A 19210-nucleotide genomic window follows, 5' to 3' on the forward strand; every position below is an offset into this window, starting at 1 on the left:
GTGCAGCAATAACTATAGACGAAATTCTATTCCCACTTTGTCCCAGTGTGGTTAGAGGAGATTCTAGAATTAAAGAAGAAACTTGAAAATGAAAGGCCCGACCTAAGGGCTTAATTTTGCCCTTCAGGAAGCAAAACACACAGATTGGCCAGTGGTTCTTTAAAGATGCTTCCCATCAGTCTTCCACCACATATTCATTTGGTCTGCTTCTGCCTGACTATCACATTTCACTTTTTGAAAAAAAAAAAAAAAAGTATCTTATCTACCACCTAGAAACTCTGATACAGTCTGTCAACACTTTTACTGTGAACTGTGCCCATCCCTGCCAGTGCACAGCTTCTTGTTCAGTGGATTTCATTTTATGCTTTTCAATTTTTATTTTTGGGTGTGTGGCATGTAGGATCTTAGTTCCCCAACCAGGAATTGAACCTGCACTCCCTGCATTAGAAGAGTGGAGTCTTAGCCACTGGACCTCCAGGGAAATCCCTCATTTTATGCTTTTGTCTCTCTTCATTTGAAATACCTGAGATGGTACCATCTCAAACAAAAATGCAACCATTCAAGGAGAGAGAGCAGGAATGCCTGAGCTGCCACAGGAAATGAGACAGGACTGGGGCTGGGCCGGGGCGTGGGGGGGACTGTAAATATAGCAAAAGCCTGGGCAGAACGACAAGAAATGTTTGGCATTCCTGGCTTCCCACAAAGGGTAGGTCAAGGAGAGGGAATGGGCAGTTGGGCTGGACTGTACACCACAACTATTCTTTCTCGGGCTAAATCCAGTCCACTGTGTCATAGCAACGTCCCTGGTGGGAAGCCCCTGCGTTTATCCCACACTCTGGCAAATGCTCAGCATAATTAGACCCGATGCCTGTCTGTAGGCAGGATGGGGTCAATGTCTGTGGCAAAAGCAGCTGCTGGTTTCGAGGCTATGTGTTAAATCCACTTTGGCTAACGACCATCAGAGCCATATTCAGAACACCACGTGTTTAAGAGATGGAGCCCCAGAAGTCTGCCTCCACGGGTCCCAGTCAAAACACAGTCCGCTACTTCATGGCCTGCCCACAGGAGGGCTGTTTTAGGACCCTGCTGGCCGCTTTTTTGATTGAAATTTTGAACAAGGAGCCATGCTTACTGGTTCCCTGGGTAATGAATTGAAGATGTGTCTTTGTTTTCTCTGAAACTCTCGAGGGGGGAAAAAAATCCCACCTTATCATCCATAATGAAATAACCACAGATCCACCAAGACGAAAACAGCCATTTAATTTATTAGATTATTGGTCACTCACAGGCTTTCTTCCTGCTTGCCTCTCTGGTCCTTTCAGGGTAATTCAACTTCTGCTACAGGATCTATAAAGTGCTGTATTGAGACTATTTCATTAGGTTTCCAGCAGTGGGAAATTCCAGCTACTGGAAATACCCAAGGCCCATATAAGCTTTTTTTCTTTTCTTTTTCTTAATTCGAGACTCTGGCTGTAGAACAAACAGCAGAGCTTACTGTTGCTGGATGTCTGATTTCCTCAAGCATTTCTGAGGCAAACATCACAGGACAAGAGATGAACGGAGGTTCACATGGAGTATGAGACACTGTGACCCAAGGGTCAGCCGGTAGATGGACGGCATGTAAACCTTCTCGCCTGAGTCATTCAGATAAGCAGGTCTTAGGTGATAAACCTGAGAAGGTGCTCCCAGAACAGCAGGGTGGCTTTCCTGTCCCCACCTCTGTTCTGTCTCCATGACCCAGAGTGAAATGGAGATCTGGTAATCATGCTAAGAGTTTGATACGTGGCAGATGTTGCTTTGGAATTATTTTTATTTTTTGTTTCATTCAAATGAACAAGTAATCTTTTTTCAAAAAAAAAAAAAAAGATGATTTCTTTGTTCCTTTATGCGGCTGGTCAGGTCTCAGTTGCAGCACATGGGACCTTCACTGTGGCAAGCAGGATCCTTCGTCACAGCAGTGGGCTCTAGAGGGCACGAGCTCAGGAGTAGCAGCTTGGCCTTCATTGCTCCACAGCATGTGGGATCTCTCCCTGACCAGGGATCGAATCCACGTCCCCTGCATTGGAAGGCGGATTCTTCAGCACTTAACCACCAGGGAAGTCCCTGAACAAGTCATATTGATGGAGTGGCCATACGCATTTCCTGAGACAGTCTTAATAGCTAATATTTTGTTTGATCGCCCCATAAGTGCACCAGAATCATGTTCCCTCAATTTTTGGTTCAAAAATATGGTTGGAGAAATCTTGGTGAACCTGCATGTTTTAAAGGAGGAGGAAAGAAGTTGGAGAGAGGGGAGGGCAGGCATGGAATGCCTGCTTGGTGACAGGTAAACTGCCATAAATTTTGCAGGGTTATGTGTAATGAGTAATAGGCATTATTGCTTTAAGTTTATAAATTTGGAAACTAGTTCAAAGCAATGCAGTGACCTGCCCAAGATACCTGGCTATGAGGTGATGAAACCAAGATTCAAATTCAGATCTGACTCCAATACTCATGAATTTTCTACCATTGTATAAATTGCTGATTCTGTTTTTAAGAAGCGTGATCATTCTTAAGGAGGTAAGATTGATAATCATGAAAACTCCAAATAATAAAGATGGGCTATATAAAAATACTTTCTTACATTATGACAAATGATCAATTCTTTAATCAGATAATTTACTCATCTGTGGCAAAATCTGGTCTGTATACACACCCAAGTTTTATTCCCAGTGAAATAAATTTCCTTTTAAAAATTATTTCTGGAAGAGGATTCCCAAAGCAATGCAGCCTGGAATATCAACACCATGTAGGAAATGAAACTCAAAAAAGTCAAGACCTGCCAATCAAAACCTTGGTTCTGCTCAGGAGGGCTAGCCATCTCTCAATGTCTTGCTGCAGAGATGCTGCAGAAATGGAGGGATGCTGCAGAGATGGAGGTGTGCCAATGGTTGCCCACTGATAAGTACTGACGGCCATGACGCTTTACAATTACTGTTTACAATGAACATCTTCCATTCCATTCCCTGGGTACCTGTTGTGTACAAAGCACAATGCTGAAGATAATGGGATGAGAGGGAGACATAAGACCCAGTCTCCACTCTCCAGGGGCTTACAGAGGAAGAAGCTATGAAATATGACTGTGTGAAAATTCCAGATGATAGATACAAATAGTAAACTCTGGCAACTCCAGAGGGGAGTGTTATCACTGAATCTAATGGGGATATCAGTGGAGGAGGCATCTGACATAGGCCTTGAAGTATGTGTAGGAGCCCAACAGACAGGGGTATGGAGCCAAAGAACAGAAGGAATGCTCAAAGTGGGGAAAAAGAACAGAATCTGTCTAAATAGTGAGTCATTCGGCTTGTCTGGATTGTCAGATGTATGAAAGGGAGTATTAGGAAGAAGGCTTATTTTCTGGGTTGGCACCTCACCTTGAACTTCAGTTGATGTAGGAATCCATCACTTTTGGCTTGTCCTCCTGGCAGGACCAGACTCCCTCAGTCAGTAGGCAGCCTGGCCAGCAGCCCAGCTTCTCTCTTATGTGTGTGTATATTCGGACCAGCGATGCAGGGGTCAAGGTGGTTTCCTCACTCAGAAACTTGCCCCGTTGACAAGCACTAGCCTCACTGACCTGGGAAGCCGATCTGGCTCTTTCTGACTTTCTGTTTTCTCATCCTGAAGCTCTGAGCCCCTGGACAGAAGCCTGGGGCAGTTCTGCCTGCAGCCAGTGGCAGTGAAATAAATTTCCTCTGTGAAAGAGGCCACCTTTCACAGGGACCCTTCTCCATCACTTCTGGGGTGGGCAGCTAGCAGCTTCTCTTTCCCTCTAGTTCCAGGCAATGGCTACCTATCAATTAAGCTGTAAGATGTTTGCCCTTGGGATGTGGTTTCAGGGTCAGTCAGTGGTTTAAAACAAAACAAAACTAATTCTTCCTCACTGCATCTTAAATTGTTGACTTCTGGTAAAGTATCTTCTAAAAATATAGCAGACACAATCACCCATGGGCCCAATAATCCCATGAACAGAAGTGAGAACTAAAAGCCTGCTTTAGCTCTTCTCTCATTTCATTGCCTCATGAACGTGTCTGGTTCTCAACTTGACCCCAACTTATCAGCTATGATGTCTGCCATATATCAACGTGGACCAGCGAGTTAGAAATGCAGATGCTGGGGTTCATCCTAGACTCAGTGAACCATAACCTCCAGGTTGAGAGATAGGCTTGTGAGTTTTATTTTTCAATATATGCTCCCCAGGTGATTATGATACACAGTCAGGACGGAAAATCACTGCCTCGGGCAAATGTCTTAGAACTTTTTGCATTTACGTTCCCTGTCTTTTGCATCCTAGAATTTCTAGAGTTAGAGGGATCTGGAAGATCAGTTGATGCAGCACTTGCATTTTTTATTTATTTTTGGCTGGCTGGGGCTGCACTGATGCATGTGGGCTTTATCTAGTCTCAATGGCTTCTCTCGCAGTGGAGCATATGGGCTTTGTTGCCCGTGGCATGTAGAATCTTCCCGGACCAGGGATTGAACCCATGTTCCCTGCACTGGCAGGTGGATTCTTAACCACTGGACCACCAGGGAAGTCCAAATGCAGCACTTTTTAAACTCATGGGAGGAAGAAGCTGGTTTAAGACCTAGGAATGTCATGGGCAGCGTTTACCCCAGGACATGACTGGAAACCAACTTCTCTTGGAGTGTAGATTAACATCTCACTATCTCACTGCCTGAAGGACACAGCACGGTAAAAACTGATTAGTTCAACCTCCTCTTTATGCTATTGAAGAAAGGAGAAGTGACCATCTGACGGCACATGGCTCTGGATCTCCAGCCTCACTTTCTCCTGCCTGGGATACTCCTGGCTGATTCCTACTACCACCATGGTAGGGAGAAGGAGACAACAGAGGATGAGATGATTGGATGGCATCACCGACTCAAAGGAACTAAGTTTGAGCAAACTCAGGGATATAGTGAAAGACAGGGAGGCCCAGTGTGCTACAGTCCATGGAGTCGCAAAGAGTCGGACGTGACAACCACCACCATGGGGGGAGGATGGCAGGCCGCAAACAGATGTGACACTTGTGGGAACACCATGCTCTGACAGAGTGTGAGGTGACCTGACCTTATTCTGAGCATTGCCTGTGAGACCATGGCAGCCACTGGAATCGCAGAGATCTTAGAATCACTGAAGAAAGCAGAACTCATTTTTTCCCCAGAAGAAATTCCAGATCTTGGAACTTGGAAACCAAGAATCCTCTATTTCTACCCCAGGTTGATTATGGTTTTTTGGTTGGATTCTGTGCTCTAGCACAGAAGTCAGCCTCCAAATCCAGAGGCTGCCTAGGCTGAGCTCCTGGCAATGGTCAGTCAGGAGTAGATGCTCATAGCAGAGGGAACCGTGGGCATCTGGATGATCAGAGAGGAAGTGAAGGGCAGCTGGGAGGGTAGGCGGACAGGTTGAGGCTGCTTTGGTTCCTCCCTGGCTCAGAGCTCCAGCTGAACCTGACACTCCACATGCTGTCAGTAAAATGGACCCTTCATCTGATGATGCAAGAACTACAGCGTTTCATGCTTTACAACCTGGGGAATCTAGCCTGGTGCCTTTCTCCTACACACTGTTCAGGTATTGTACTACGAATAACGATGGAATAATGGTGAACTAAATGTGACAGCGGGGGACCGCTCCATTTTCAGAGGAAAACGGTTCTTAAACTCTCCTGGGGAAATCTTCCTCTCTGCTGGGATGCAGACCTATGGCTACTGGAGGCTGCCTGCTGACCCCCATCCCTCCCAGCCCAGCAGGCAGACGCAGAGCTGTTCCTGGATACGCCCCACCCCCCACCACCGACACACACTTAATCCGTTTACTTTCAGATCCTTACTCAGAATCCACCAGGAGCCCAGACCAGGTCCTGGGTTTCCAGGTCCAAAATTTGTGTAGCAAGTCAAAGCATTTCTAACCTGAAACTTTTAATAGCAAGTAAATAAAGTGATCCAGGCTCCAAATGGTCCAGGCACGGCCACCCCATTTACGGCTGTGAATATCACAATAGGTGATTGTTTTAAAGTGTTTTAATGAGTCTCAAAACATCCTACATAATATCAGCCTCCACTTTGGGCCTCCTGACAGGCTCCAGTAAATAACATGAGTTGACAGGAATAAAACAGCTTGCTCAGGAGTAATTGAGTGGAATTAGAATGAACAGACAAGAAAGAAAAATTGGTGCCTGGGTCACAAGGAACTTTTTGTTGGGAACGCTCTGGGAGATTTGGTGGGCTGTAGTCTCGCTGACTAATCACCAGTATAGAAAGTTTACAGTCTCTCTGCCATACCAACGTCTTTAATAACTTGAGCAGCATAAGAGGTGGCTGTTAATTTCAAAGACAGTCATATGAAGTTTTATTGAGTGTGGTGTGGAGTACGTAGTTAGCAGCCTGTGAGATAATAAGCCCTTTAAATAGCACTTTCAAAAAACAGCTTTATTTTTGCTTGAGCCAAAAGAACAGTGATTTCCTTCTGTTATTGGAAGGCAGGAAAGTGTATTTAAGTAGGATCTCGCCATTGGACACATTATGCACCCATTTCTTCATCTGGGACGTCTGCGGTGCCAAGAGCCATGAATGTTCAGGTGGACTGAGCTTGGGTGTTGTCGTGACACATCTCTACCAGGAAGAGAACAGTGTGGGAAGAAAGGGGTTAAATGTGTTGGGCACTGCCCCTCCCCCTGGTTCCCCATGGACACTGGCTCCTGGGTCTTCTCTCCTCATCCTTGACTGACAGGGCAGAGCGGAGGTAGAGACCCCTCGTGTCTCCAGATGTCACAATGTGGACAAACTAGAGATCAGACCAGTGGGTTCTTTGAATTAAAAAGAAGCAACTTTGTAAAAAGAGCAGGACATTTACACAGTTCCCCAGGGGTGCTCTGGCACCAGAGACCATGGGTGAGGAGCCATGCAGGCACGCACCACCTTGCTGGTCTAGAACCATGCTCCATGGCCTATTCTTACCTCTCCACACTTGTAAGGAATGGGTGAAGCGGGCAGGTGATGTGCTTGACATCGCGGAGCCATGGTGGTGGGGCATGGGCTCTCCCATCACCTCCGAGGCAGCCTAGTTCAGCCCATGGAGGAACCTGTGGTTTATCATTCCCTCTCCCCCACTCCATTCTCCCTCCTTCCCCCTCACTCCTCCCCCGCCCCTCTTCCTCCTTCTCCTTCTTTCCTTCCCATCCTCCCCTTTCCTCTACTTTGAATGCATCTGTGAGTAAGTGTGAGCAGAAACTGAGACAGAGAAATCTGTCTAGCCCTTTTTGGAAATCTGTTGTTTCCTCATCTCTCATTCTTGTGTTCTGCATTCAGTAAGCATAGTGCCAAACACCTGACCACAAATGTGAGAAAGTCTGACAAGCCTCCCCCTCCACCCACTCCCACCCAACATGCAGGTCAGCCTTGCCTGGCTCAGCCGGCAGCCTTGGGCAGGGACCGTGATGGTGGACAAGGCAGGTGGTCTCCCAACTGAGGAGCACATGTGTTGCTGGCCGTGGCTGCCTGCACCCTTCGTCCTGCAGCGAGTCTGCTGTGAGTGAGTGGCTTCAGCCATGGGACTCCCTGGACTGAGGCTCAACTTTACCAAATCCTACCCATCGGGAACTATAAAACAAAGCAAAACAAACAAACAAAAATCAGGCCTTCTCTGAGCCAGTCCTATGGAACAAAGGAAATAAACAAAGAGATTAGTTAAAGGAAAAGGAGTTATTTCCTGCCTCAGCACTAGCAACAAGCAGTCTTTCTTGGTACTTAATTCAGAATGTTGTTAGCAACGAGCCTTCTGGCTTTGCTCTTTTTTTTTTTTTTTAAGACACATTGCTGCCCTTCACACAATATGGCAATTTAGCTGTTTCCAGGGCTTCATTCTGCAATGCGGGTCAAGTTTGACTTCTTCCTGAGCTGTAAATGCTCCATACCCAAGGAAAAACCCCTCCTAGTAGCTTTTGGGATCTGGTGAGCCCTGCAGGAAAGCCCACGGCCTCACTCAACTGCATCAGTTTGGGAGCGGCTAGGAGCCATGCGGGAGTCTGGAATGCTCAGGGAGGAGGTTTGCAGCCCATGCTGCACTGGAGCTGCTCAAAGATTCTTGCTGGTTCAGAGTGTTAAAAACCCAGAGAGCAGCCTTGTTTGAGTAAAAGAGGGAACTGCTTCTTCTAAAGCTGTCAGGAAGCTTCTTCTAAAGCTGGGGGTCAAATTTACTGTTTCACAGGTTTAACAAAGTAAGGACTATTTAAATACACTTTTGAAGTTCCAATTGTTAGCGCTTCCCAGCCCCAGCGCTGTTTCAGGAGCACCTGGAGACGTGTCTGCATACCGGATGCTGTTCCCCTCATCCTTCCTCCACGCTGGAAGTGTTGTGGGTGAGGCTCACGAGCCTGGATTCTCATCACGCTCCTTGAGTGACCTTTCTGCAGTCAGCCCAGTGACACTGCACATAAAGGGGATGCTGTCACTCAGGGGCTGTCTGCATGGCAGGGACATCAGAAGAAGCTAAGGCTGGAATGTTCTGAAGGAGTTCTTTCTTAGGAAAGGTGACCTTGGGGTTTGGGTATGGCAGGGGAGAGGGGATATTGAGTCCCAGAAGCTCCCAATTCAGAGCTAAACACCACCTTCTTAAGGATGCCAGCCTGCTGACCCACCATCCTGAGTAGCTCCGTCAGTGAACTCCCAGCAGCCCCCAGAGATGCAGTTGCCGGGAGAAGTGTAGGAAATGCCAGTGTGGCAAATATCATCTCTGGAAAAGGCTGGTAAGAGTCCCTGGAGATGCCTTGTGGGTCAAGTTGAGCGGCTGGGCTCGGGGCAGGAGGTAGGGATTTCCAGTTGGCCTGAGGCTCCACAGCATTACCTTGGGTTGCCCTCACTCAAGACCCAGCTCATCTGTCAATATGGCTTCCGCCAGGTGTGTCTGCACTTGCTGCCCCAGGCTCCTCCAGCTGCCGGGTGCTCATACAGCATGGGTGTCAACAAACTCACTCTGAGCCATCCGTTTGGATGAGGCTCCACACCTGAGAGAGCCTGGGGGCATTTCTGATCATTTTGGAGTTGCTGTAAAATATCACCTCCTCTAGAAGCCCCACTACCAATCCTCTGGCTTGCTCCCCTATGCAGAGCTCACTTGTCCACAAGGAGGGAAATAGCTTCTGAGCAAGCATCTAGGGTTTGCTCTTTTTAACAGCAAACACAGTTAAGTGACCATTCAGAGTTTCTCTCTTCCCGCCCACGTGGGCCATGGATGGCTGAAGTGGAGGGGCTGCCTCAGTAGGTTAGACTCATGGCTGGGATCTATCTTAGCCTCTGGGAAGACGAAGTTGCTCCACCAGGTACCCTGGAAGCTGGGACAACACCAGGTCATTTCATCAATGACTATTTCCTGAGTCCCTACCATTGCCAGGTACTTTCCTGGACTGCTTGAGAATTAGCTTTTAGAACAGTTAAGGACACATGGGCTGTATTGCAACCCTATGATAGACTATTACACCACCCTGAGACCCCTTTCAATCTTTGGCATTTATCAGACTCTGCAGAGTAAGTCTGCTTATAACCTTTTCAGAAGATTCAAAAAACATTAGTTTTAACACATCTCCACCCCTAGCTTCCATGAAGTTCTATCTTTCAGGTGGATGGACCAGGCTTATTGGCCTCCTGCCAATTGCTTGATTTTTATAGTTCTTAACTCTTCCCCTTTCACAGATGCTCAAAGAGAAGGATTTTTTTAAATCACAGATTAAACTTATAAAAGCTTAATGGACTGAAATTGCTAAGTCATCCAATACTCAACAGTCTGGTATAAAACATGGAAGTAAAAAAGACCTTGCAATGATTACGACATTCAAGTGATAAGTCATTTTGATCGGATGCAAGAAAAGCAGCTGAAAGTTGTTCTTCCCAGCCATGTGGCTTTAGTCTCTGGAAAAGCAGCTATTCATACAGACAGTGATTCATAGGACTTGATTAGCCCATTCAATCCGGTGACTCTGATTTCCCCATGGATACAGCACAGTCAAGTCAGTAAGTGTCAGGCTGGGCTTTTAACAGCTGTCTTTTCAGAGAAAACTCAGTTGCATAAGGGGAAGGCTGCTGTGCCAGCCTAAAGACAGCTGTTTACAAACATTGTACTTATTCTCTAGCCGAGGGAGGAATCTTGTTCAAGGCGTAAAGAGGAAACAAATGACTCTAGTCTTAAATAAGAGCCCTTTAACTGGCAGCAGCAAATCAGTGCAAATGAAGACAAGCAGCCCTCTTGTGCTCCCCAAAATGCCACCCCAAATGGGCTGCAGGCAGCTGTCTCCTAAACTGGGGGCTCTGGATTCCATGATGGTTGGGTTGATTTGGTAGAAATTAAACCCCTAAACCTACTTCTTCATTTAAATCTCTGAGCACTTGTCTTATATTTCCAGGCAGGCGGCTGAAATTTGCCCATGGTTCTCTTTCACACCTTTTGGCCAGTAAGTGTAAACGCAGCACTAGCCGAGGGTAGAGTCCCCAGAATTTGCAGCAAGGCACTCAGAGACTCGTTTGATGGGGAACAAGCATGGACAGAGGCCCCCAGTCTTCCTGGAATTGTCCTGTTGTTCTAGAGCCTCACCTAGCCTTCCCAGGTGGCTCAGTGGGTAAAGAATCCACCTGCAATGCAGGAGATATAGGAGACATGTGTTTGATTCCTGAGTTGGGAAGATCCGCTGGAGGAGGGCATGGTAACCTACTCCATTATTCTTGCCTGGAGAAGAGGAGCCTGGCAGGCTACAGTTCACGGGGTTACAAAGAGTTGGACACCACGGAAGCGACCGAGCACCGTCTACCTTTGCGCTCTCCACCATTTCCTGGGTTGGATGATGCATCATGGAACCACACTGAGAGTTCATCTCCCCAGTCCCAGTCATTATTGGAAGGCATTGATGTGCACAGGCCCTTTTATTTGAATGAGGAGGTGACTTCCTTGGTGGTCTAGTGGCTAAGACTGAGGGCTCCCAGCGCAGGGGGCCCAGGTTTGATCCCTCATTAGGGAACTAGATTCCACATGCCACAGCTAAAATTCCGTAGGCTACAACTAAGACCTGGTACAGCCAAATCAGTTTTTTTTTCTTTTTAAAGGATGAGGCTGTGCTCAGGTGTGTGGGCTGGAGTGAGGCCAAGGAAAGGAACCCAGACTTGGCTCTCCTCTCTCCACAGGAATCACGGACTAAGTCAGAAGCCGAAGGTACTCCACTCAGGAGGGGGAGAGAAGGGCAGGCTCCCCACTTTCTGGAGAATGCAGAGGCGACATCTGGCAGAGACCTGAGAGGTGCGGCACTGGGTGGCTGGAGGCAAGCGCTGTCCTAGAGCTCTAGCTTCCTTCCTCCAAGAGCTTGGCCAGAGGATGTGCACACTTGTTCCTGAGTACAGTCAGTATCTCAGTGGTCACCAGGGTACCTTGTGAGAAGGTAAGATGCCTGAGATTGTGTTTAATTTAGTGGATAAGCTTTAAACTTGTGCTCAAGGATTGCCTTAGAGACCCAGGTCCCTGTCCCCCTTCTGGAGACCTCTTGGCCAGAGGACAATGGATGCTGGTCCTCGGCTGCTGTGTTGAGACTGCATAGCCTCCTGGGTTGTGGTGTGTGTGTGGGGGGGTCATTTTTCCTCTTTAACCACACATTCTTTGCACAGGTTGTATTTATGCTCAGATGACCCATTTCTGGTCAGCATGCCTTTCTATAATAAATATCCCTGTCAAGTTCAAACTCACTGGGCTTCAGAGTGAGTTGGGGGATATTAAAAGATATTAAAAGAACCTTTTCTCTTCTTCCAGGAGCTGTGTAGATTTGGAGTTTACTCACAAGATCTACTTCTCTATGGCTATGAGTATGAGAGACTTCTTTATTTAAGATCTGGTTTTCGCTTAACCAGCTCTTTCACTTAACTAGCTATGTTGTCTCAAGATTCTTATTGTCTCTATGCCTCAATTTAATCACTTATAAATAAGAACAAGGGAATTTCCTGGTGGTCCAGTGGTTAGGACTCTGCACTCTCTCCACTGAGGTCCCGGGTTCAATCCCTGGTCAAGAAACTAAGATTCCACAACCTGCATGACTCAGTTTAAAAAAAAAAAATGAGAACATTATTACCGACCTCATAGAGTTTCTGGGAAGATGAAATGAAGTCATGTCACCAATAACATTTGAAGCAAATATCTTTTGAATGAATAAATGACTAAAGCAATAATAAAAATGTGAAAAATTATCAACTAGCCCATTGTATATGAAAAGACATGTTTATTGACTATTGTCTATGGATCAAAACCAGTTCTAAGTTCTTGAACACATACTATTTACAGTTAAGTGAAGAAATTGGGATGCAAACGTATGTCTCAGGGGCACCTGATGTCATGCTCTTAACTTTCACCTGTGTTGCTTCTTCTATACTGGTGATACCTTGCTTTGACACCAGCAACTCCCCGAAAAGAATGACCAGGTTCTGTGGTTCCCTTTACTCAAATGTAAATGAGATTCCTATAGTTTTATAACTTAGTGAGTTTAATAAGAAAAACATTCCTAGGATGTGTTAATAAGAACAAAGATTTTGGTGTCTGCACTGATAATCAAAACCAAATATTGGAATCAGGTAACCAGCTATTATCTGTTACTCTGAGCAGAGGATGTGTTAGGCTTATGCCTGAGAAATAACTTCACTGAAGTTATTCATTGAAGAAACCAATTGCTCTACCACCTACCTTCTGGTTGGTGAAAACCCAGGTACAAGATGCCTTGACTGTACACCTGGGGCAAATAGTGATACTCCTCTCTGATTCCTGGAAGGAGTTTCCTTTTTCTTGGATACAGTGTTGACCTGGGAACTGAGAGCCTCCATTGAGTTTAAACTCACCCTTTGTCACTAGGAAAGTGACAGAACTTTCACAGGCAGAGTCTGTGGTTGCTTCCAAAGACAGTAGTCCTAGCCTTCTTGCATGAATCAAGATGGGAACTATCATTTACTATGAGATAATAATTGTTATAAGAGCTTTGCTAGGTGCTTCATCAATATTGTTATAGTCAGGGTAAGCTAGTTTGTGCAGTGGTAACAAGTATTCCCCAGACCTCAGGAGCAAATAAAGTCTACTTTGCAATCTCATTAAATGTCCAGTGAAGGTTGGCTAGGTGCTCTGCTCCACATTTCTCCATATGCTGACCTGGAGTAAAAGGGCTTCTACCTGTTCCTTCTATGGCATCACAGGTTGCCAAGGCAAAAATGGAGCACAGCAGTGTCTTACACTGACTATTAAATGCTTCTGCATAGAGCAATACAGAATACTGCTCTCATTTCATTGGCCACAACAAGCCACGTTAATAAGTTCAACTTCAAGGGATGAAGGAAATGTTGTTTGACCATGTACCCAAAAGGATGAAAGTGAGCATTGTTAGTGATGCACAAATAACTACCACACTTACTGGATCTGTCTTAGACCTCAGGAGATCTATCTTAAACCTCAGCTCAGTGAGGTGTCTGCTAGGTTTCCCACATTGTAGCTGGGGACACTAAGAGAAGTTAGATAACTCTCCCAGGGTCACATAGCTAATAAGTTCAGTTCAGTTCAGTCACTCAGTCATGTCTGACTCTTTGTGACCCCATAGACTATAGCACGCCAGGATTCCCTGTCCATTACCAACTCCCGGAGCTTGCTTAAACTCATGTCCACCTAGTTGGTAATGCCATCCAATCATCTCATCCTCTGTCATCCCCTTCTCCTCCTGCCTTCAATCTTTCCCAGCATCAGGGTCTTTTCAAATGAGTCAGTTATTTGCATCAGGTGGCCAAGTATTGGAACTTTATCTTCAACATCAGTCCTTCCAATGAATATTCAGGCTGATTTCCTTTAGGATTGACTGGTTTGATCTCCTTGCAGTCCAAGGGACTCTCGAGTCTTGTCCAACACCACAGTTCAAAAGCATCAATTCTTCGGCTCTCAGCTTTCTTTACAGTCCAACTCTCACATCCATACGTGACTACTGGAAGTAGAGGGACAGATTTGAACAGAGACCTGGGGCTCAAGCAGGACCTTTTACAGGGCCCTGAGGACATGGGGGCAGGGTCCTCATGAATTCATTCTTCTCACCCACTCTGAGCTTCCCTGCCCTTGCTTCTCTTTCTGTGTTATCTTAGTCCCAAGCCAGAGTTGAAATGGACAGTTAGACATCTTAATACTGTCTGAACTTGTATGGCTGACTCAGGCTTCACAATACTTCTCACAGTTCTGGTATGGTGAAACAAGCCAGGCAATGGAGTTCAAGATAAACGGATCCCTGTGCTGGAAGGAAACTTAGAACATCTCTCCAGCTATCTCATTTTAGAGTGAGAAGTGTCTCGCCCATCAATCAAAACCCGATAACCTGATTTGCAATTCCATGTGTTTCGATTGGTGAGACCTTGCCTAGATACTTCTATGCATGATGTTGTATTTTAAAAAAGAAGAAAAAGACACAGAGTATAGCCCTGGTGGGCTGCCTGTGATGTACTTGAACTTAAGCAGAACTGTAACTGGGGATTAGGCCTGAGTGGAGGAGGGGCTAATATCCCCAGAGACTGAGATTTCACAGGATCCCCCCTCTGCAATCCTTGCATACAATATCAGAAAGTATCCCTGAACTTTCTTAACTTTGCCATCTTGAGCTCTTAAAGAAAACACTAATTGTACATTTTGCGATCCAGAAAAGGAAAGGGGGTGAGGGACATTGAGACCAGCCATTTCAACCCTGGCTAAGCCTCCCCTGGCATGGGCCACAGGGGTGAGCTTGCCTCTGTGGAGTCCCAGCTGGGAAGCACCACCCTGGTTTATTTTCAGAGGTCAAAACCCAAGCAACAATTATCTCCTGTCACAGCAAATTAAAAGCCCAGGCTCACCCGTCCCAGGAGTGGGGTGAGCACAGCCAGTGGCCAGCAAAGGGCCGTAATGACAGGCCAGGGTTGGAGCATTTCCTTTAAAGGCATGAGCCACTCAAGAAGCTCACAAAGTAAACAGAGACATAAAAGTCCATGGAAGAGGCCCGCAGTGAGAGCAAGAGTCTGCGCCAAGAGCAGAGTGTATTTTGATTCTGTAGGGGATCAGGGGCTGTGGCAGCAAGAAGCACTAGGTGGAAGATGAGTGGGGTCTGTGTTTAAGAAAAGGTGGAACCTACTGTGCATGATACTGCAGAGGGTGGGTGAGTGGCCCTGCCTGTCTCACGCGTGTGTGCACACACACACACACACACATCGCTGTGGCATCAAGAGTATAGCCCCCTTCCACTCACTTTCATCAGAATCTCTATCCTTGCCTGAACTCCTGCTTTCCTTCCCAGGGACAGGGCAGCCTGGGCCCAGTGGACAGAGCAGCCTGGCCCTGCTGGCCAGGACTGGGGCTCCTTAGCTCCTGCACTCTCCCTTTGCAACTTCTTTTTGCAGTCAGCTACTGCACTACTGGTAAAGAACCATCTGCCAATGCAGGAGACATAAGAGACATGAGTTCAATCCTGGGTCAGAAAGATCCCCTGGAGAAGAGAACGGCTACCCACTCCAGTATTCTTGCCTGGAGAATCCCTTGGACAGAGGAGCCTGATTGGCTATGGTCCGTGGGGTTGTGAAGAGTCGGACACAACTGAAGCGACTTAGCACACATACACCATGTTAAATACGCCTTCTACGGTTTTGCTTGTGCCATTTTCTCTCTCTCTCTACCACTTTACGTGAGCAAGGACTTGTGGTTGTGTCAGTTTTGCGGGAGTTAGTTTGGGCTTTATTATAGTATAAGATCTGCAGGAGTTGAGATTTTAATTTGTCTTTATTTTATGCCACACACATTTAACTTTCACAAAGCATTTTAACATCTATCATCTAATTTTGTTTTCAGTGTTACCTGGTGAGGTCAGAGGGTGGGGAAAATCATTCCAATTGCACATGGGAATTTATGCAGCAAGGTGGATTAGAACATGAGCTTTGGTTAGGGTGGGTTTCTGATCTCTCTAAGCCTCAGTTCTCTCATCTGTAAACAGGGATAAAAATAGCTCCTGCCCATAGGTTATTTTAAGGATTAAATGAGTTAACAGGAGTAGCGTGCTTACCTCACACAGAGAGAGTGCCCAGTAAAATTGTCATCATTTCAGTGATGATGAGACTCCAACTCAGTGAAGTTAAGGTTCAAGTGGTGGTGGGAGAAGCAGAAGGAGTTGGAGGCAGCAGATTCTGGTTCTGCTTGCTGTAAGCCTTTGGGCAAATTGCTTGACCTCTCTAAACCTCAGCTTCTTCATCTTAGTAATAATACTGTGTGTCACATATGGCAGTTCTGGAGCCGGACTGCCTTATTCCTGGTGTCCTTTCTTCAGGAGTCTCCTAGGAGTCCCCATAAATGTTGTGGGCCAGGGGGCGGGAGGTACTGCACACCACAGCTCTGAGCGGTGGAGGCCCCCAGTCTGTGGCCCTTCTCTTCCTCCTGCCTGCCCTCATGGGCACAGGGGTTGTACAGAGAGAACAGAGCTCAGAATCCAAACTATTTCCTGCTGCCCTTATCTCTGCTGTTGGTGGAGAGAACAGGAGGGGAGTAAGACAGACCCAACAAAAACCAACTTTAGGCACTGAGAGGAAGCTTAAAATCTACACAGCAACCCAAACCCCTTATGCTTCACAAGTGACTTATGACCCATGTTATTAATCTCACTTTACTAAATGACAAGCAGATATACATGTGAATAATTTACTAGCATTTTCCCATTGGCCCAGGGATTAATTTCTCTAAAGTCTGCAGGGAGAAGGTGGTCTGGTCTCCACTGCATGAAATCACTTCAGTCTTCTCTCCCGCCCATGAGCAAGTCCAAGGTCAGAACTGGCAGGGGTCTGGGAAGTACCCGTTGGATCTCTCTGCTCAGAGAAAGGGTTGCCTTGGACATTTCACTTTCATCGTGAAGTTCCTCAGGGATTGCCTCAGCCCCTTCAGACCACAGTTCTGAAATGCTGATTCAGACAGGATCAGGTCTGAAATAATCAGTTCAGTATACCCTGAAATATCTTGTTTCCATCCTTCCAGCTTCTGTGTCCCCCTTTCTCAGCATTATTTGCTCCAGAACAACTTAGAGGTCTCTGGAAAACCGATTAGATGTGATGAGGGAACTGTACTCCCTCCACATGGCCAAAGAGAGTGACGGGGGTCAAGGACTGAGAGATTTGGTCACAACCTTGACTGTGGACTCCCAGTATGATGTTAGGAATATTCCTGGATCTTCTATCAGGAATAAATGGTCTGATTCTTTACTGGTCATAAAGATGAGGTAAGAGTCAGTGAGACTCTGAGCTTGAGCTTTGTATGAAAGATCCTGAACTGTGAGTGCATGTATGCATGTGTGTGTTTTTAGTCATGTCTGATTCTTTGCAGTCTTCCGGACTGTAGCCCGCCAAGCTCCTCTATCCATGGGATCCTCCAGGCAAGAATATTTGAATGGGTTGCCATGCCACTTCTCTAGGGGATCTTCCCAACCCAGGGATCGAACCCACATCTCCTATGTTTCCTAGAGTGGCAGATGGGTTCTTTACCACTAGCCCCACCTGGGAAAGTCTTAATCCTATTTTATTTCTAAAAAAGCTGATATTCAAAGAAAGTTAATGACTCAGTTAATGACTCATTTCTTTCTTTAAAAAAATTTTTTTTATTTTAAACACCAAAAACATTTTGTATTGAGTATAGTGATTAACAATGTGATGATAGTTTCAGGTGAACAGTGAAGGGACTCAGCAATACATACACACGTATCCATTCTCCCCCAAACCCCCGTCCCGTCCAGGCTGGCACATAACATTGAGCAGAGTTCCATGTGCTATACAGTAGGTTTTTGTTGTTTATCCATTTTAAATATAGCAATGTGTACATGACCTTCCTGAAGTCCTTAACTATCACTTCCATACAAATGAACTTACTTATAATATAAGTAAGTGAGAAAGAAACTTCTGTGAGAAAGAAACTCAGACTTAGAACTCATGGTTGCTGGGGAGAAGGGATCAGTGTCACTCATTTCTAAGGGATGGAGAAGGAAGTTTCTTCATCTATGTGATGGTGAAGTTGCTCAGTCGTGTCTGACTCTTTGCAACCCCATGGACTGTAGCCTACCAGGCTCCTCCATCCATGGAATTTTCTAGGCAAGAGTACTGGAGTGGGTTGCCATTTCCTTCTCCAGGGGATCTTCCCGACCCAGGGATTGAACCCAGGTCTCCCACATTGTAGGCAGACACTTTACCCTCTGAACCACCAGGTCAGAGGTTCATCTGAGCCACCAGGACAGAGGCTTCCCTTGTGGCTCAGCTGGTAAAGAATCCGCCTGCAATGCAGGAGCCCTGGGTTCGATCCCTGGGTTGGGAAGATCCCCTGGAGAAGGGAAAGGCTGCCCACTCCAGTATTCTGGCCTGGAGAATTCCATGGACTGTATAGTCCATGGGGTTGCCAAGAGTCAGACACGACTGACTTTCACTTTCATCTATATAATGGGAGTCAAAACTTACAACCAACATAGTTTGGGAGGATGTAATGAGATATACATAGAAATGCCTGTAAACCCCAAAGCCCTGAACATATGTTAGCTGTAGTTTTCATCAAGCCAGGCAGACTTCTTGGGGGGAAGGGGGCTTCTCTAGGAAGGCGCCAGAGCCATCTGAGCCAGACGCCAACTGTTGGGTGTCTCTCAGCTGCTATTTGCTTTGGCTTCAGGCCAAATCCTTTACCCAGTGCCTTTGGCAGTGATGGACAGGTAAAACACTGTGGGCCAGGTGGCAAGCCAGGACACATTACAGGTGAGAACACGGGCTTTCCCCACTGGCATGTTCCCATTGGAAGAAGGGAGAGACCGAAGCAAGACTCTGGCTGTCTTGGTACTGTCCTCAACTGACTCAGCAGCAGGTCAGGGGTACAGAATTATTTAAATAAATCAAATAAACTTTCATAATGTTACAAATATTATAATTATAGTTAATACACACCAGGTCTTAGTTTTGACATGCAGTGGCGTGTGAACTCTTACTTGCAACATGGGAGATCTAGCTCCCTGATCAGGGATCAAACCCAGGCCCCCTGCATTGGGAGTATGGATTCTTAGCCACTGGACCACCAAAGAAGTCCCACAGGTACATCCTTGAATTGCATTGAGCTTACTTTTTCCCAACTCTGCTTTTCACTGTAGGTATAAGTCGCTCA

The 19210-nt window shown here is 46.3% G+C and overlaps 1 long non-coding RNA gene across 1 annotated transcript in view; it reads right to left on the reverse strand.

Moving 5' to 3' along the window:
• Positions 1 to 7438: 7438 nt before the first annotated feature.
• Positions 7439 to 19210, reverse strand: part of LOC113901106 — a 47481-nt gene continuing 35709 nt past the window's right edge. Inside the window, exon 3 of the long non-coding RNA XR_003513305.1 lies at positions 7439 to 7635. This is a non-coding gene — a long non-coding RNA (uncharacterized LOC113901106). The remainder of the gene's footprint in view (positions 7636 to 19210) is intronic.

The sequence above is a fragment of the Bos indicus x Bos taurus genome, chromosome 11 (assembly GCF_003369695.1).
Source record: "Bos indicus x Bos taurus breed Angus x Brahman F1 hybrid chromosome 11, Bos_hybrid_MaternalHap_v2.0, whole genome shotgun sequence".
In the NCBI taxonomy this organism is placed as follows: Eukaryota; Metazoa; Chordata; class Mammalia; order Artiodactyla; family Bovidae; genus Bos; species Bos indicus x Bos taurus.